Raw genomic sequence first — 21,226 nt, 5'->3', positions numbered from 1 at the left:
CTTACCACAAAGGCGAAATGCATCAAGGCTACTCATTCTTTGTCAGACTTCCATTATCTACCGCATCACTTGTGCTTGCCCATGCTCATTCACATGGGGTACAGGAATGCTAACATTGTAAACTTTTTTAGTAGTACCTCAATGTATGATATGAGTGAGTGAGTAAACTATGGCTGGACCATCACCAGCACTGGCGGTGGGCTTCCTCACTAAAAACAAACACATAATCACATTACTTCAGTACCACCGGGGCTTTATTTTATCCTGGACAAAATGAATAACTGGCTTTTTTTTTTCAGATGTTCTCATTTAAGTTTTTTTATTTGATTTTGATGACGTCACAATGCAGAATATATGGGATCCGTACAGATGCTTGACTGCATCTTTCACCGAATCCCAATTTGGTGAGCATACTTGCTCGGAAGTGCTGTTCACCAAAGCACACTTTCATGTAAGTATGCTTGTTGTTCTGGTCGTACTACGGTGCAGTAAGGGAAAAATTCCCTTTTCCTCACTGTAGTGCGACCTCGGAGTGAGAATATTAAAGTAGGGGGGTGTGGGTGGTGCAGGGGGGCTTGTCCTTCTGCATTCAAGTAGATTTTTTTTTTTTTTTTTTTTTTTTTTAACATACTTTAAGGAAAGCACTTTTTCGATGAAAGCGCTTTCGTTATGAAGGCTAATATGCTGAGAGTGAATAATGTGAGAACAAGAGGGAGAGATGGTTGGTGGGTGGATGGGACAATTGGAAAGAACACGGTAGGAAAAGGAAAACGCTAACTCACAGAGGGGTTGGGGTTGGAATAACAATTAAGGTGTTTATATTACAACACAAAGTACAGACTCTTGATTCTCACCTTTGAAATGGAAATTGGCTATATTTAAAATAGCCCACAAGGACATATAGCCTAGTACTTCCATATAAACCGAGACACAAACCACAGAAAGAATTAAAATGCTAGTCAAAAGCTAGCAATACTCTAGTAAAACAGTCACATAAACCTTTAAAAGACAGTTGGTCAGCAAGGAAATACTACATATTATTACAATTTTGGTTGCTCCACTGCTCAAAAGTGGGAACAGAACCAGTCTGGTCAACCTGGCAACAACTGACAAGAACAGAACTGAGGAGATTCTTAGATAGGACTAGAAGCCTTTCTAAAAAACAACTAGCTTCAGGAGTCAAACATGCACAGCTTTTATTATTTATTTTACATTTATTTTACATTTGTTGACCGGGTTAGTCTAGCTGGATATATGTCCATTTTCAGTAGAGGCCTGGGGAAAAAAGCTCCAAGCAGTAGCAGTGACAGAGATTACAATAATATAGTAATAATCAAATGAATAACAGCACATTGTTACATTGAGGTTCAGATAAACTTGTACAGAGTCCTTTAGTATGTTAAAGCTAAGATCAAATAGAGAGAGCAATCATTTGAGAGATAGCAATCAAAAGAACAACATTTTGAATTGTAAACCATTTTTATCAAATTTATTTATTTTTTTTTAAGTAGTAAGAAGGTAATCAATATTACAGGTATGTGACATAGAACAGCGGAGTAGAGGAGTACTGAGAAAGCAAGAAGGGGAAAGAGATATCAGTCAGGGTTAGAGCAGGGACATGCCTAGAAAATTTGCCAGCCAAACCTGCTGTTATACAGTGGCAAAAGCAGAACTAGATGTGGGAATACAACTGAACGTTGTCTAAATGGACTAAAGTAAAGCCTCTAACTAAGAACAATATCAAAGACTACCCTGCATACTGAAAGAGTGGGAAGTATGGCAGAAGCTTATGAACTGGTTGGGGTAATGGCTGCAAAGAACAAACTTAAAAGATGATGGCTAAAGGGAGGTAGTAAGGGCCAATGGATGTGACCAGTAGAGTGCATTAAGATCAGTGCTGGGGCTCTCACTATTCATTTGTAATATGTTTGGGGGGTGGGTGGGGGCATGATAGTAAGACCAAGTGCATTTGCAGATGAAAAAATCCAAGGGACACATCCCTAAACAGGGACTGATAAGTTCTGTACAGATGGCCAGAGAGAGAACAGGTGAGTTTCACTGTATACACCTGCCATGTTCACATTTCACATACAGCAATTCAAAGGTCACAGTTAAGCTAGGGGATAGCAAGCTAGATGTGATAGTGACTGAAAAGGTTCTATCAGTAATATCACTCCAGCCATGAATGCTTAAATACATCTAGACAATGAAGCCGAAAAAGGCAACAAAGTGCTGGCCCGCATTCAGTGACAGGGAGTTTGTATTCTTACTGTATCTCACACTGGTGAAACCATATTTAGCTCACTGTGCACACATCTTGAGATTCAACAAGATAAAGGATGCTAAACTGCTGTAAAGCATTCAGAGTAACAGCAAAGGGTCAGCAATAAGATAAAGAGAAGTGTTACAAACAGTGCCTGGAACTGTATCTGAAATAAATGAAGCAATGACAGAAAAAGAGACAGACAGAGATGGAATATAACAGGGGTTCACAAAATGTAACATGGTAAAATGTACGGGATAAACTAAATGTGGACTGAAGAATAAAGGGCAGCATCAGATATACATGGAGATTGCTCACCTCAGCCTGGACCTCAGAATGTATTTATATATTGTATTTTTTAAGCTATGTTATTCCGACTACATCTGTGACCAACTTTCAATAGAGACACAAGATTGTATTTGTACAGATAAGAGGAAATTGGCTAGAACACAGGTGAAATTCCCATGTGGTAATTAAGCTGGTAAACAGAAAGAAGTTTGTGATAAGTGGAGGAGTTTAATTAATGAAACACAGTAAGTAAAATTCAATATGGAAAGTTTAGAAAATATCTTTCAGAAAAAAAGTTTATTTGGTTAGAAGTGCACTTTGGATGAGAATTTGTTACTATGGCTATATTTAGCCTTCCCCAGATGATATGAAATATATTTCTATACAAAATTTTGTACTGCCATTTAGCATTGGTGATTAAACCCCATTAAATAAGGAACTTACAGGGATGGCCTTAGGCCAACGATACCGGTTTGGCCAAACAGGGCCCCACACTAAGGTATGACAGGGTAATTGTGCCTTGTGTGGCACAGAGACTTGTGTTATAGACACCACAGAAAAGTGCAAGGCATTTTCCTAATGGTAGTTTTACTCCCATAGTAACACATCCGCGGTAGTGGTGCTGCAGTAGCATTGTCGCCCCACAGCAAGACGTTGTCGCGTTCGATTCCCAGCAAGAGCGTCTTCTGTGTGGAGGCATGCGTGAATGGGCGTGCCTTCGTTAAAGGTTGTGCGTCCGGGCTGGTAACTCGACAGGTAAAAATCCACTACCAAAACATTAGCGGACCAGAGTTCCGCTGTAGCGACCCCTAACCGGGATAAGCCGAAAGAGACAACAGTAACAAGTCTCATTAGTGAAGCAGACATTTCTCATCATGTACTGCACTACAGGATAGTTTCACACTTCTCTTATGGCTCATAGTATTAGTTGCTCATGCCCACACTGTAGCCTGACGCTTTTGCTGAATGCTCAATAAAGTTTTCAACACAAAAATGAGCAGAATAACCATTGAGTTTTGTATACTGGTCACTGACGATAAGACCGGGTGTGATCTGAAGACTGATAGAGATGTAATTTGTTTTCCTTTCCTTCTCTCGCTGGCCATAGGTTTATAATTGCTTGCTACCGAATACAATTTTACAAGAAATAACTATGGAATAGTTAGTTCCAGACAGTATGAAAACAAATGCTAATAAGTACAAGTAAACAACACAAAACAATAACTGGTACTATGATGTGATGCAATTTCTAATTACTGTGACTTTTGAATGCTAAACATTCAAAACAAATTTTACAAAATCAACAATATGGTGTTGAAAAACCTGCAGCAGTAACAGGTAGGAGCAAAACAAACCCATGAAAGAGAAACAAAAGGTGTGAAGGGTAACTGGACAAGAGACAGGGGTGGACAGAAGCAGTTCGACTCACAATGCACTGCAAAGGTTTCACAGTTAGAGTCACATACAAAATGGGGGTGTGGGAATGACCAGCAGAAACTAAAATCTGGAAAGTGATTGGACTTGGGTGAAGTTTTGTAGGAAGCAAATTACAGAAAGCTGAACAACCTCTGCGGGTTTTGAATTTGTGTTCAGTACCTCCTCACATCACAGGACATTGGACGCAAGAGGTGAGAAAAGATGACTGTGATGAATCAGATGATATTGCCACATTTCATGTTTAAAAATGAGCCTGCTTCTATGTAGGAAAGTCACTTGGTGCTGTCTGAAGCTTTTCCCAAAGATCCGGGGGTATGCAAATTGCCTAACAAAGATATTTTTTATTAATTTTATTTATTTACTTATTTATATTATGTTAACCAAGGTAGAGCACTGATCTACACAGACCATTTTCAAGCTCAGCACTGCAGAAAGATAGAAAAATATATATAATCAATTAACAATACAACAGTGGCAACGTACAAGCAAGCATGCAGAGAAGTATATCAAGATAATATATAACAAATGAACAGAATCATAAGTAGATGTAATAGATGTAACAAAAAGAATTCAGCCAGTAAAACTGGTAACAGTAACTGTTGTTGTTGTGTCTTTCGGCTTTTCCCAGTTAGGGGTTGCCACAGCGGAACTCCGGTCCGCTAATGATTGGCAGTAGATTTTTACGTGACGAGTTGCCGGCCCTGACGCACAACCTTCAACGAAGGTATGCCCATTCACGCATGTCTCCACACAGAAGACGCTCTAGCTGAGAATCGAACAGGACAACATCTTACTGTGAGGCGACAACGTTACCGCAGCACCACCACCGCAGTCATTGGTAACAGTAACTGTACACTGTGAAATTCATATAGTATAGCCCTTCTATTGCAAAATAATATACAAAGAACAAAGTACTCACACTCTGTACTATTGTTAGGCATGGGATGTGAAGAAGAGTAAGGCACGATTCAAACGATGGGAAGAAGGGAGACAGAAAAAGACAGAAAAAAACTAAATAAAGAAGTGAGGGGGTGTCACACAAGGGGGAAATGTGCAGCTATGTCCTACTCAAGTTCAGAAAATCTGTCCAGTATTACAGACGTTTGGGGACATATCTACTGGTAAGCTACAGTGCCCCCACCTGACAGAGCACCATGTAGACACAGGGCCTCAGTGGCCCATCAAAGAGGTCCCTTGGAGCATACCTTAAACAGAAAAAGCAGGTCCTCAACAGGAAATACAGGAGTTGTTTGATCTGAGGGTAATCCAAGAGTTCACTTGTTTACTTCTGTTTTAACATGTCTTACGGCAAAATATAAGCTACTAAATATAATGTTTTATTTCTAACATGCAGCAATAGCATACATTTCTGATACTTAATCTGAAACAGTCTTAAGTCCAGGAGGCCAGCAAGTGGAAGGAAGGGTGGGGTGGTAGGTGAGAGGATCAGCTGAGGGTGCCCACCAGAATGGTTTAGTTTGGGCCCTGCAATTGTTACAGCCAGTTGTAGGGCTTATATAGGCAAACAGAAGATGGCACTTTACATAAGGTTAACCCAGTAGGGTTGTTAAATTATTTGTATCCGATTTATAGGATTAGACCGATATTTCAAGTGAAATGCATATTAGGAACTTGTTGGAATTTAGATACAATGAACTCAGAGAGGTTGTATGTACAAAAAATGAAAGTGGATAGTACAGCAGTGTGGTTTTCTTTATACAGAGAGAAGATTTGGTGATGGAGAGAAGTTTGGCAAGAAAATATAAAGGACAGAAAGACAACGCTGTGAGCATGCTGTTGAGAAATACTGTGTTATTCCAGTTTGTGACACCCCATCTATGAAATGAAACCAATCTATTTAGGTAGATCTTAGGAAAATGGGTAGCAATTCCTCTTTGTATTATTTCTTGTGGAGATTCACCCAGTGGAAATTGCCATATAAGGGTTTACGTACAAGGCTGCTGCCGACAGACACTGCTCATTTTCCTTCTAAGAAACAATAAAACACTCATAAGTGGACTTCCAGTATGGAGATATGTGGTGTGATTTAATGCTCAAGGTTTCTCATTTAAAATACTTTACAAAAGAACTATTAAATCACTTGTGCATTTGCAACCAGATATAAAAATGCTCTGTTTAATGCTAATTTGGTATATAAAAAAAAACAGTAGAAAATCTTGATATGCATATGACATCAGCAGAAGAGCAAGGAAGGAGCAATGGAGTGGATAACGCATACTCCGCAGGATGCTAACTTAACTAATAGACAAAATGTCAGCAAAAGTTTTTTTTTTAAATCAGCAGCATGCTAACTGTGCAAATTGCAACAAACAACTAAAATGTCTCAGAAATAGATGTCCTTTCTTCGCACACAGACCAACTTGAAAACTTAAAGGTTGTGAAAAAGGAAGCCAAAAAAAATGGTAGACTATGAACATAGTCAAGATGTTCTCTGGCTGAAAATAGTGGAGATGGAAGATGGATAAAGGAGGAAAAATAGCAGTTTTTCAGTAGTCCAAGAGCATGTGGATGGCAAGCACTGCTTAGACTTTATGAGGACGTGTATGGCTGAATGAACTGCAGACAGAAAGGGGCTGTTGGATAAATCTGCCAAGATCTATCTCAATGAACTATCTGATACCATTTGTGGTAAGATTTGGTTCTTATCTCCAACAGGAAGAAATCCTGCCCAACTGTATACAAAGAGTGATTATTCATTACAGCCTTGACTTAAAAGGAATATTTTTCGCCCTGCTATGAAAGTATGCAAAGAGATGAACTTGGACTTCAGGCTCTTATACCCAACCAAATTCCAGGTTTTTACCCTCTTGGTCAGAAATCCTACATAAATTCAGAGCTAGCAATTGTGTACTTAGTTAAAAGGAGAGAGGAGCTTGAAGGCCCAGAGTCAGACAAAGGAAATAAAATACCCTCAGTGAGAAAGAAAATGACCAAAGGTGATAGAACTATGAGAAGAAAATGCCCACAAAGCCTTTCCCAATGTTCCAGAGATGCATGACTGAAAAAGCTAAGAAAGTCAAAGATCGTGAAAGCAAGAAGCAGGAAACAGTACACGTGGAGGGAACTGGTGAGCCGATAACTTAGTGAGGCGGAGTTGATGTTCTCCCAAACTGTGTTTAATTCCTTTTGTTTATAGGTTGAACACAGAATTCCAGTAAAGTAGTACTAGGGATCTATGCTGACATATCGAAACGTACACGATCGAACTCACTTTAGCGAAAGTGGATTTTATCAAAAATGCACTTTCGAGGGAAAAAAAAAAAAACACGCCCAAAAACTAAAAAAAAACCCCATAAAACAGTACTCACATTTATGTAGGGGGGCAAGCCCCCCTGCACCCATCATGTGGGGAGCTGTGCCCCTCACATCCCCTACTTTAATATTCTCATTCTGAGATTGTACTACAGTGGGGGAAAGGGAATATTCCCTTATCCCCGCTGTACTGCGATCTAAGCAACAGTTTGCTTAGCTGTACAATCAACAGTACAGTTGATGTACAACTAAATCTACATGCAAACAACTGTTCGCTTAATTACCTTTCAGCGAAAGTGCATTTTTGAGAAAATTCACTTTTGCGAAAGTGAGTTTGATCATGTATGTTTCAATTAAACGTACTTTCGATCATAAGATCAGAACCCAGTACTAGACATATATGCCTGCATGTGTTATATTTACCTCATTGCAGCTTACAAGTGGACAGTCATCAGGAAAACAAGAGTTCCTGTGTATCCTGTAAGAGCATACTCATCTTTACAGGAGACTTCGCTGTACTCCTGAAACAAGTATACTCATCACAGTTTTCAAAGACTAATTTCTGAAGTCTTGGTAACACAAGCATAAAACTAAGGCTACAAAGTAGACAGCTCTGCTAAAGATATATTCAAGTAAAGGATATAGACTGGGGCATGGGAGGGTACTGTTACTGTGTTGGAAATTAATGCCAGGTATACACAGATGCTGTGGTAAGTACCTATGTAAACAACAAACAGAGAGGGATAGCAAGAGAATCCATGCTATGTTGCTATAAAAAATGTACAAATAAAAACAATAAGAGCTGTAAACAGTTTTGAAAAACAAAATACAAAATGGGGAAAATGTTGAAGATATTGAGTAGGAATGTTAATGGGCTGATGGATGGGACAAAAGCAACTAGAATAGTAAAATATAAAGAAAAGAGAAGAGGCTCATATAATGGTATCACATGAAACCCACTTAAAGTATAAACACCATGACTGCATTTTAAGTAAATATAGAAGGAAAGGCAACTATTCAGCCACGGTAGGTATAAGAAAAAGTGGTGTAGTAATAATGTTAAGGAGAAGTGGACTCAATGTGGATGAAACATTAATGGATAAACAGGGCAGATACATTGTAATTAATGGTACTTGGGAAGTTCAGAGGTTGACTACAGCAGACTTACAATTTCCACCAAACACAAAAATGCAGGAGTTAAAGAATATACTATGAAACATTGTGGATTCTTAAGAAGGGTTAACAGTGTAGGTGGGTGACTGGAATCTTATTTGCAGAAAAAAAGATGCATCAGGTGGTCATAGAAGGAAGGGGTTTCTAGTAAGGAAAGATGCCTGAAAAATATATATAGTATAGTTTTGTGATACTATACCTGATAATCCAAACTGGTGGACTACACTTCTTACTCTCATAAATACAAAAATTGGGCAAGACTGGAGAGGTACTACTTGACAAAATGGCATATAGCCTGGCTACAAAAGACAATAATCCATCCAATTTCTCTGTCTGATAACTCCTCATAAGTAACTTTATACAAAAACAACTGTGATGGAATATGAAGACATAGGCAATTCCTGACCTACCACTTAAAATCAAAAGCTTTTGACAGTCAGTTAGATGCTAGACTTGCGAAGATACAAGGGGAGACAGAGAAATCAGACAACCTGGTTGAGGCCTGTGATTAACTTCAAACTCAGAACTTAAGTTAAAGCAAGGCAGATGATCTCTGGAGGAGAAGTATCTGAATTATGTGGAAAAAAATTAAAGGCCTACAGAGACGTATGATGATGATGCTAAGGAAGTACAAAGGGATTAACTAAGAGATAGTAAACAGAACACAGTGGAATATTTAGATCAAAATGAAAGTTGACGTAATGGTTACGGCGTTTACCTTACAGACACAAGGTTTGATTCTCACATGGGGTAGTTGGCTAGGCATAAAATGGCCCACAACATCAGTAAGCCTAGTACTAATCTATAAACCTATGAACTTATGTGAAAGGCATTAGAGCTATGGCACTGAGACAGTCCTTCTTTGACTCTACACCTAGAACTACAAAAGTTTAGTGCAGAAGTTGATCATGAGAAGTTAGTATGGAAACTTATATAGCCAAGATCATCAGACAGAAATTAGAACCGATGAAAGGAGATATTATTTACGGCACCTGGAATTACCAAAAATAAGAGAGAAAGACTTGGAAGCTGAAGCTAAGATATGGGAGGCAATGTAAGCTCAGAAAACAGGTAAAGCAACTGGCACCAGACCTCTCAACCAATCGGGGACAAATTTCAACAGAATCAGGGACAAGTCAAGAGACGATCAGGGACACCTTTAAAATATTAGTGCTATTAACTTGAAACATTGACAGAATCAGAGCATATGAATTAATACACATTTTTTGAAGTAAAAAGTTTAGAACTCTTAATTATTGTCATTATTCATTAAGTGTAAGTCACCACCTTTCAACCAAAGATCACTAGTTTTAGGCAGGATTAAGAGGGACAGAGTTAAAATTTGAGTCAAAATCAGGGACGTCCCTGAAAATTAGGGACAGTGAAGAGGTATGATGATGGTATCCCTGCTGAGGTACGGAAGAAAGCTAAACATTATTTCTGAGGATATGGCATAAGCTGTTTAATTCCATCCTTAAAAATCCTTCATCTTGGACCGAGACAATATATTTTTTTTCCAAAAACATTTTTATTTTGTTTTCATTATAAACATATGCAAATGTACATATAACAAATACAATAAAACAGTAACAAAATTATTTACAATATTTACATCCATCCATGATAAACAATCATTTTATCCATGAGAAGTGATCAGTATCTGTTCAAAAGGTTTTCCAGTTTTTGCCAGTCTATTTTTTATGAGTAATGTTGTGTGTTCTATAACAAATGGTTTGCAGTTCTTTTTTTTTTTACAAACAAATTTTGCTAAATTAATATATTCTTTAAACATCATATCTTGTTTACTTTTCCAGTTCAAAGTAATAACTTTTCTGACAATTGCAAGACTTGACCAGAGTAACTGAATCTGAGATTTAGGCATTACATTAGGTATAGGAGCATTGAATAGGATTAGTGAGTTAGAAATATGACAGTTATCAGACCGTAAAGCCTTTACAAAATATCTGAAATCTTTCCAGTATTGAACATTTCTATATTCAATGAACATGTGAACCCAGTTGTTGAACCCAGTTGTCCTTTAGTAATTCATCAGGGTGTATATATCTAAACATCGAACACTGAAAAGTTTGAATACCAAAACCTCAAACTTGAAAGATCGAAGACTGAAAATATCGAAGCGGTGGAACATCAAATTCTTTCCCAGGGAAAGAATTCGATGTGCCATTTCCACAGCTTCGCTATTTCCTCCACTGTGGTGTGATCTCAGAGTTGGCATATTTAAGTAGGGGGGTGTGGGGGGTACAGCCCCCCATGTTGGGGGGTGTGGGGGGCAAAGCTCCCCACATTAAAAATAGTTTGTAGCGTGTTTCGCGTTTTGTATTGGAACAGCGATTTTTTTTTTCCCAGGGGGAAAAAAATCGCTGTTCCCAGTCTTCGAGGTTTTCAGCTTTCGTGGTTTTGGGTTCGATGTTGTAACATTCAAAGTTTTGACACTTCGATGTTATGATACAGACCCATTCATCACATTTCCAACATTTACTTTCACTGTTTTTGAGTATAAGATTTATTTTATGTGGAGTATACAAACTCCTGTTCATAAACTTCCATGTATACAATCTCCAATGTAATGAAGAAGAGGTACCATACGTAGATTTCAATAACAGTTTTTTGGATTCATCAGATATTTGTTCTCCATTAATCTTTACATAGTAATTCCAAAAATCTGAGTCAAACTTTAGAGTGTCTTCCCTTAGTATCTTATAGATAGGTGAGAAACTTAATTTTTGATCATCTGTCTTTTCAAGACGCCAAATAAAAATCTGGATCAAACTAGGTATAGATTCAGTCTCTAGGTTGATTGATACTCTCCTTTTCTTTTCTATAAACTGCCATAACGACTGTATAAACAACCAACTCTCTTGACCATTATCAAAACTACACAGAAGGGAGTTAAGTGGTTTAATACTCTTATTTTCAATAAACTGATGCCAGAATATGAAGTTATTTTCCTTTAATTTTTGCATCACATTGATGTTGAAAGACTCCAGACAATCAGGGGAGTATGCTATAGGGAATATAAGAAATAGGAATTGTTTAATGTTGTAATTCTGATCAATTATATTTTTAAAGTTATTAAATATTTGATTAATGCCATAAAAAAATGATCAAACATCTTATTAAATTAACAAAATTCACGTAAAAGCCAATGAACTCTACTTATCCGTATTATTCCTTAAAATGATTTTCTATAGTTCTGACATCAGTTATATGAATCTCATGTATTATTTTTCCAGCCAGATATATAAGTAGATGAGCTCCAATATAATATTACATTAATTATAACCGATTTGGAATAAAGATCTAAGCTAGGGAATGCTTTCCCATTACTGTTCCAAGTTCTAATGTGCCATTTATATGCAATCCCAGGTTTTAAATGAGAACTGCGGCCACAGACTCAAAAAAAACATGTTTATTTCATCATGGTTTGGTGTTTCCTACATTTTAACACCACTCTAGGACTATTTACTGGTTTTTAGATATTTTTATACATAATTTCGGAGTCTGATCACATGGGGTCCGGCATTGAAGTATTTATGATTGTTTCGTCTGCCTCTAGGTATCCCAGAATTCATAGTTTGTCTCTAAATAATTGCATCATATCTGCCACTTTTTCCCTAAAACTCCTGTCACTGCTGTGTTGTAGTCATCTAGTTTTGGTTAACATTTTCTTCCTTTTTTAATGACTACTTCAAACACAAGCAGTGCAAATGCCACAGAACAGAACTGAAAAGTGCATTTTATTGCTGCTTCCTCTTAGAAATGCTAACTTGATTTCTTTTGTGAAGCCTAAATTGTAGTTCTTCAAGGTATCTCCCCTCCCCCTTCACACCTACCTTCCCTAGCTGTCAAAGTGCTAAGGGTAATTTGACCCATTATCTGCATGTGACCTGACTAATGTACTGTTTTGTCACAGCCTTTCCTTCCTTACAGTGGGACACTTTTTTTGTTGCACACTCCTCCTGCTGTCAAATTTAGATCTAAGCTCCATATCCATTGGAAGAAGTCACAGCTTTGCAAACCATCAAACAGCCAGTTTCTTTCCTTCCAGTTTGGCTAAATAGCTAACAACTGACTATAAATATGATATATTTCACGTACTTGCATGACAGCAGTCACATATTTTTTTAAGTGGGTAATTTAAGATTAAGGTATCACATACTTCATGTAATCTTATGTAGTGTTGTCTATTAATTGTGTCAGACATCTGCTTCCTATGTAAAAATATGCAATTAATGTGTGCGCATGGTCACTGCAAATGTATGCTCTTTGTTCATGCAGCTGTTACTGTACTGTTGCCAGTACTTCCTCACTGTACTTTATCATACATCAGTAGGGCTGTTCAGATAACTGAGATTATAGTTTGTCATTTAGAGTAGAATAGAGTGGGCTGGGCAAAGCAGCTTTGACATTACTATGTGGAAGGTTCACTGCCTCTTGTATACAGCATGCAAATAAGGCAGTGGTTACATCACTTTGTGGGAGGAAATGTCCTGGTAACTACAGCAAGAGGTCCGGCAGACATGACATCAGCAATTAAGAGCCAGCTAGAGGTTTTTCAACTGGGTTTTCAAATTAAAGCTTAAACAGTACAGAAAGGTAGGAAGCCTACAAGGTAAAATAGTAGAGTGGATTACTTTTTAAAGCTGTGGTGATTATGTTTTGAACCAGGATCAAATAACAGGGAATAAAAGAGACAGCAGGTTGAGCAATCTGATTTAATATCCTGTTGTTCTCCTTTAAGGGGAACCATAAAAATTTAAGTAGCATGCAATCTAATTTTTTAAATAAGATTTTGGGAGGGGGTAGTATCAATGACTGTATATAAAACAAATTTTTAGGTAAAATTATCATTTTAATTAAAGAGAGCCTATCCTCCACTGTAAAGAACATTTTATTCCATCTTTTGATTAGTTCACTAATGGTGGTTATTAAATTATTGTAGTTACTAAAGGTTTAGTTATGTAACATAAGTCACATGTTAATATGCATAATGAGTTTTCTAATGCAGCTCCTAGTTCATTTGATGTCACTTAGTTACTAAAAGTGTCAATGAATCTGCAGAACGTATGCATCTATAAAAGAACATAGGTATTTTCAAAGGAGTTAAACACTTTTATCATAATTATTTACCATTTAAAGTATCTAAGTGAAGGCTAACAGAATTTCAAAAGAAAAGAATTCTAAGTACAGATATTTAACAAGTTCAAAAGATCAAGTGATTTCATCAATGTTGTTTCCTCAAGTTGCAGCTTAATAAACTTGTTAAAAAGTATCTAAATGGACTCATGCACAGCAGAGGTTGTCTAGTGAAGAAAAAAGCATTTTTGGCGGGAAATCAAATCTTGAAGCTTTTAGAGTTTACAGAAAGCAAAAAAAAAACACTCAAGCTGTCTTGTCAGTGCATGTCATGAATCTCCACAGTGAGAACAGTCACACAGACCACCAGTTTCCTCACATAACATAATCATGAAAAAATTTACCCTTTCATAAAAACAGCTATTTAGAAGTAACAGCTGCCTCAAATCAGAAATCATTTTATAACATTTCAGTCATATACCCACCAATTAACCAGATCAGAGGAAAAAAAAAGAACCCAATATACATAAAAAAATTATATTTAACCATCTATAAAACACCATTAATGTACTGTATTAATGTTTATATGTGTCTAAACAAAGAGTCTAAAACATCTTGTTAGAAACACTAATCAGAAACATATTGTTACCCCACCACCGACCCACTAGAAAAAAATGCACTTTGGTATTAAGTCAAATTATACTATTACTGAAGAAATAGAAGACATATATCATTTGTAGTTAAACAGGAAAGGTATGCAAAGTACTTATAGTGGGGAAAAGAGAGAAAAGGAGCAGGAGTAACAAAAAAGAAGAGGAAGAAAGAAGAGAGAGAGAATGTTACTTAAATACTTACTACTATGTTTAATTAGAAGTAGATATAGAAAGAAAAAGAGAAAGTTAATAAAGATGATTCACATTACCTTACAATATAGAGATTTTCCAGAATCAAATATATTATGATTCATAAAACAAAGCATTTAAAATTAAAAGGGATTTATTCATTTGTTCTTTAGTTTCTTAGTTTTGTTTGCTCCTTCCTTCACAGACCATCCATTTTTTGTTGCCTGTCTCTTCAAACTCTGGGATGACCATTTCATTTATTCTGTGTCCGACAGTATTTTCTTCTTTTGGATAAATTCTAATGCTTCTTGCAGGGAATCAAAGATGTTCACTCCTTCTGGCAATTTGATTTTTATTCTTGCAGGAAAAGGAATTTGAGCTTTAATATTGGCTTGTTTCAAAGACTTAGAGGAACACACTCCTTTCTTCTGGATATGACTATTAGAGGTGTAGTCATTGTCAAAACGAATAACTTTTTCACCCATCTTGATAGGGGAATTAGTCCAAGGTGATTTCAGCACTAACTCCTTGCCTTGCGAGGAAAGAAATCTACCTATTATAGATCTGGGGTTAGATGAACTCAGAGACAAAGCTGGATTTGACAGGGACCGATGAGCCCTCTCAATTCCAAAAGAGAGGGATTCAGGCATGCGCTGATGAAAACCACTTCTTGAGGAATTGAATCATGTAAGCACCCTCTTCTTTCTCAGGAATTCTATATATTCTTATGCTATTCCTCCTTGATCTACTTTCAAGGTCTTCCAATTTCTCAATCAGCCTGATGTTTTGTTACAGAAGAAATTCATTGTGATGTTCATTTTCTGTCACTCTATTATCCAGGTCAGTTACTGTTTCCTCTAAGGCAAGAATCTGTTCAGATTGTTTTTTTTTTACTATTCCATTTAGAAGTTCCAGTTTGTTTACTGCATTGTTGTTTGATAATATCCATTTTAAGTAAACTGGAATAGCCATAAAAAAGGAAACTGGAACCAGATACTGTGATATTTAGTGCATTTGTTCGCTCTTTATTCTTTCAACACACAAACTTCTTCAGAATAAATCCACAGAAAGAACTACCACACATTTAAATTACTTCCAATCAAATCATGACCAATCAGCATTAACAGAAATAATTAAATAAATCAACACAATAAAGTAAACACTTTCTATTTGTATAAGTGCTAAATATCACAGTATCTGGCTCCAGTTTCCTTTTTTGTGCCTATTCCAGTTTACTTTGTTGGAAAATAGTTTTTCTTGTTCATGCTTGTGGTGCATACCAGGTAGACAAGATGGGAGAAGTGGAGCTTACACAAGATAGCCTCATGAATCTTACCACTCATTCGGTCCCTGATACTTTGGTGGAGCTGAACTAGCGACTTTCTTTTATCATTGAAGCCATTAAAGAAGGCTTCACTCGTTGCCAGGGTAACCACTTGAACAACACATCTCCCTTGCATATGCGGAACAGTGCCGGAAGTGGCGTTCCTGCAACTTCCCAACAGACGGAGGTCCTTGGTGGAGTGTCTGAGAACAGTCAGTGGCATTCTGTAGTCAATAATACATCTCATGTATTACTTCTTTATAATGCACTGAAAAAAAAATACACAGAACTAACAGATTAAGGTAAGCAAATGTTTTAATTTTAATTTTGTTACTGAATCTGAAGCATATATCATTAGTAAAGGATGATAAGTTAATATTTAGTGGCATTGCTAGGAGAAATTGGGGCCGAGCTATTGAGGGATCACTGAGGAAGAATGATAATGATTGTAGTTAAAGGCTTGTGATAACGGAAGACACAGTAAGATGTTCTACATTTACTAGTAAATGGCAAACTAGTTACCAGACTGGATGTGGAAATGATGGCCATTTTTAACTGTATAGGGCTCAAGGCACAATCCAATTAAAAAGATTATTTTATATATGAAACAGTCTAATATTCATGTTACCAAATTTATGCAAGAATTTGAAAACAATGAACAGAGAAGCATTTTTGTTTAATAAATTGATGAACATGAGTTATGTTTAAATGATGCAATTGATACATTCAGGAAAAAGATATTTTTCAAAGATTGATAATTATTTAAAAAGTTTTATTACAGAGGGAAAACATTGGTAAAGTCATACAATGTAAAAGAGAATGACATAAAACATAATGGATAAATACTATTTTGCTCCTGGTTGGGAAGAACTGGATGACACAAGAAACCATTTTGTCGAGAAGTAAATTCATGGAACATGCAACATGAAACTGATATATGGTACTTTATCTGAAAAAGTCCTTAAATACAAGATAAAAGACATTTTTTCATCTGTAACTGTATAAGAGGTTTCTGGAATCTGAAAGCAAAACAGATAAGAAGTAGTGAATTAAGGAAATTAGCAACAGACAACATTACATGTGTTAATTATGAGCATATGTCATAAATAATAACAATATGAAACGTCGGGCTCAAATTGCAGAGTCCCAAAATGTGCAGACTGAAAAAACAAAAATCTGGACTTACATATACAAGTCTGATACCATCATTTCTTGAAATGTGTCTTTTTCTCTAAGATATATCAATCTTGGAGATGGCATATAATAGTCTGGGAGTGTGTGTGGGGAGCAATACTTGATATGCGCTCTTCTCCAGTATTTATTTAACTTGTTTTGCTTCAGGACTTGGCAATCTGAGTTCCAACATTTCAACAGGGAGCTATCAGAAGAACAGAATATCAGATAAGGTTGCGATTTAGTGTATTTGTAAGACAGGGTGATGTTTTATATATTAAGGAATGAGATAACAGAAGAAAAAAGTAAATTATTAAAATGGATAGCACAGTGCATAGCACTGTCACCTCATAGCAACAGGTTCTCTGGTTCGATTCTCGGGTGGGGTGCCTTCTGTGTGGAGACGACATGTCCACCCTGTGTTGGCTTGGGTTCACCTCCAGGTGCTCTAGTTTCCTCCCACATTCCAAAGACTGGACACTCTAAACAGGCCATAGTTGTAAGTGTGCATGAGAAAGTGTGGTATGAAAGAACAGCTGTGGCAGGGCTAGCCACCTGGCAGTGTGAATCTTGATTCTAGATGATAGTCACTGTTGAGGTGACACTCCAACTCCATGTACAGAAATGGGAAAAGGTATTGTGGACTGACGGATTGATTTGTCACAGACAACTGAGGAATGGTTCATATAGTGGCATCATGTACAGCACTTTTTTTTAAATATTATTGTTTTTTGCTTCCCTGTGATCTTCTGTATTGAAAAATATTATGTGCTGCTTAAAGCAATAATTTCTTTACTTTTCTATTCTGTGTATGTACATTTACTTTTCTATGCTTGTACATTCATTATATTTTTTTTTTATTAAGTGTCACATCATTACTAGTCTATGTATGTATGTATGTACATTGATTATGTAAATCTTATATAACTGCCTTCTACACTTTCTAGAAAATGAAGCAGTTCTCCCCAGGTCTTCAATGAAAATGGCACTTGTGCCCAGATGGACTTTTATGGTAAACAAAAGCAATAAATAAAAATAAATATTTTAATAAAATACCTCAAGCTTTTTCTAGTCGTAGGATGCATTTTCGGCTCAATGATTGAAAAGTACAGTTCTGTACACTAACCATTAATGTAGATGTTCGAGTGTATGCACTGTTGCAGTCATCACACTTGTGTTATCTGCCTGCAGGTAGACCTCAGTAGGCCTGAATACCAGAGACTCAGTATTTCTACGTCGGATGTTGTCGCTCCAGGACTGATATCAGGTCGTCAGGGGTATAAAAACAGGCAGCCGACACCATTACATCAGTTTTTCTTGCCCCAAATGTCAGGACCCCCCCCAAATAGGGAGCTAGGTTATAGTGGGGAAAACAACACCAGTAAAAAGTAAATATTAATACACCAGAATGAGTTGGTAATAGCCATAGAAAGGAGAGAGAGAGAGAAAACCAGGGGGCTGATGGGAGGGAAACCAGGACTGCCAACAGTGAATACACTTGAACATCTACATTTATGGTAAGTGTACACAACTGTACTATATTCTTCGTGTTTCACTGTTGCAGTCATCACACTTGGGTGGATTCCCAAAGCTGAAGAAGGGTGGAGGCAGTCAAGAAGAGTTAGGGCTGGCTAGTATGCCTTTCAGGACTGCTGTAGTAAATCCTGCCCTGGATTTGGAAAAGACTGGCAGGTGGTAATGCTTGGTGAAGGTGTGTACAGAACTCCAGGTAGCAGCCTCCAGGATGTCTCTGGTAGGGACTCCCCAGAGAAATGCTGTAGAGGTAGATGTTGCACTAGTGGAATGTGTTCTGAACCCCTGAGGGGTTGGTTTCACATGGTGCTTGTAGCAGAAATGGATGCAGTGTGTGTTATCCATTTGGAAATAGTTTGTTTTGAAATGGCCTTGCCCTCTGCCCCTGTTGCAAAGCTTGTTAGTAACTGGTCAGATTTTCTGAAAGGCTTAGTCCTATCAAGGTAGAATCTAAGCCGTCTGTGCACGTCCAAGGAGTGCAGGATCCTTTCCCCTTTATTTTGAAGATTTGGGAAGAAGGTTGGTAAATGGATGGATTGATTGAGAGCCACACTGGACACCACTTTAGGCATAAAGGAAGGGTTAGTCCTGAGGGAAACCCTGTCAGCATGGAAAATATTGAAGGGTTCCAAAGCCATCAGTGCTTGTAGCTCAGACACTCTTCTAGCTGAAGTGATGGCTAGAAGAAAGGCTGTTTTCCAAGAGAGGAATTTTAACTCTGCTGATGCAGCAGGTTTAAAGGGGGGAAGCGTGAGCTTTTCCAGTACAAAGTTAAGGTCCCAAGCAGGGGTGGGTGCTCTCCTTGGTGGCCTTAAGTTGTTTGCCCCTCTCAGGAACTGTTTGATAAGAGGGTGCGAGAAGAGAGGTGGCTAAGTGTTGCAATGAGCAGAAATGGATGAGGCATGTATCTTAGCGGAGGAGAAGGACAGGCCTTTGTGGAGTAGATCTGCTAAGTAATCCAGGATAAGAGGCAGACAGGGCAGTGTTGTGTCCTCTCCTTCAGAGTGAATCCATGAGCAGAACCTTTTCCACTTATCAGCATAGGATTTTCTTGTACTGGGTCTTCTGGCTTCAAGAATGACGTCCAGCACCTGTTTGCTTAAGGTCACTGGGGGGGGGGGGGATAAGCCAGGCTGCAAGATTTAGGGTTTGCAGTTGTGGATGCAGAATCTGTCCCTCCTGCTGAGAGAGAGGAGGGTTGGATTCTGGTGTAGGTGCCAGGGTGGCACAGATGTCAGGCTGTGCAGTTGTGAGTACCAGTGCTGGTGTGGCCAGTCCAGGGCAATCAGAATTCTCTTTGGTCTATCCTGTTTTATCTTGAGTAATACTCTTGAAAGGAGGGGCAGAGGGGAAAAGGCATAGATTGAGAGATTTAACCCACTGAAAAGATAGGGCCATACACTTTCCAGGCCCTGCTCTGAGGATTCCTGATGCAGAATTTGCTGAGCTAGGGTTGTAGGGGGAGGCAAAGAGATCCACCTCTGGGGTCCCCATTTCTGAATCAGAAGGTTGAAGGTGCTGTGCTCCAATTGCCACTCATGTGGGTCTAGGAGATTTCTGCTTAAGTTATCTGGCAGTAAGTTTTGTTTGTCTGACAGGAATTGAGCTTGCAGATGGGCTTGAATGTCCAAGGCTGTGTTCCACAGAGCCATGGCTAGCCTGCAGAGTGGGTGGGAATGGGTTCCCCCCTGCTTGTTGATGTACCACATAACTGTGGTGTTGTCTGTTTTTATTAGCAGTTGTCCTGGAAAGATTAGGGATCTGAAAGCTATCAGGGCATTCTGTACAGCTAGCATCTCTTTTTGGTTGATGTGCAGATGAATTTGACTTGGGCTCCAGTGGCCCTGAATACATACTCCATCCATGTGTGCCCCCCAGGCATAGTCTGATGCGTCTGTGGTTAGGGTCTGGGTGGCTTGGGGTTAAGTAAATGGCAGTCCCTTGTTGTGATTGCATGCTTCTGCCCACCAGGGGAACTCTGTCCTTAGGGTATGATAGGAATGACTTTTTCCAGGTTCTGAGAATGTTGGCACCAAAGACTTTAAGTACCACTGGAGTTTCCTCATATGCAATCTTGCATATGGTATCAGCAGTATACATGAGGCCATGAACCCTAGGGCTTGCAGTATTTTTCTTGCAGATAGCGGAGTTCTGGTAGCCATTTGAAGTAGTTTGTCAGACAGACTTGTTTTTCTGAGGTGAGGAATGCCATCTGGGAAGTTGTGTCCAAGCTTTTCCCAGGAATACAATCTTTTGACTGGGTACCAGTTTTGATTTCTTTTCATTGATGGTGTATCCCAAGGAAGTGAGAAGGTTTTTCACAAACGTCAGGTGTTGCAGCAGCAATTCCTTCTGAGCTGCTGTCCAAGGTAGAGACATCCGCAGGTTCCATAGTCGATGAAGAGTCTCACGGCATACCGGACTCTGAATGGGTCTCAGTAGAGGCCTGCAAATCCACTGAAGCAGGTATCAGGGGCTGCAAAAGCGCCTCACTGAGTACCGGCGGACTGGCAACTAGCTTAACGGAAGTGTCGTCGGCAGTTTTAGACCTATGTAGTCTTGCGATCTGTCTCTGTCTTTTATCTTTATGTTTTTTCGGAATATCTGTAGTCAGATGGCTTACCGAAGCCATTTCAGAATATGGAGATAGAGAGCAAAAGAATTTAGCGACAAAGAGAGCCCGACTATGAATGGTTTGGGCATTAAATAAGGCACAAAACCGACACCGAGGGACGTCGTGGTCTGGGCCTCAACAGGTGACGCAGTAAGAATGAAAATCTCTGTGAGGTATTTGCTTTCCACATGCAAGACAATTGTTAACTT

General features: G+C 38.3%; 1 protein-coding gene across 2 annotated transcripts in view; it reads right to left on the bottom strand.

Moving 5' to 3' along the window:
• The window catches only part of HDX (highly divergent homeobox), a 587,780-nt gene that overhangs the window by 419,631 nt on the left and 146,923 nt on the right, over positions 1–21,226 (bottom strand). The gene's annotated exons all lie outside the window — the stretch shown is intronic.

The sequence above is a fragment of the Protopterus annectens genome, chromosome 15.part0, assembly GCF_019279795.1.
Source record: "Protopterus annectens isolate FY-2018-M chromosome 15.part0, PAN1.0, whole genome shotgun sequence".
NCBI lineage: Eukaryota > Metazoa > Chordata > Ceratodontiformes > Protopteridae > Protopterus > Protopterus annectens.
The sequence above is the reverse complement of the archived record's forward strand: the minus strand, read 5'-3'. Positions and strand labels throughout refer to the sequence as shown.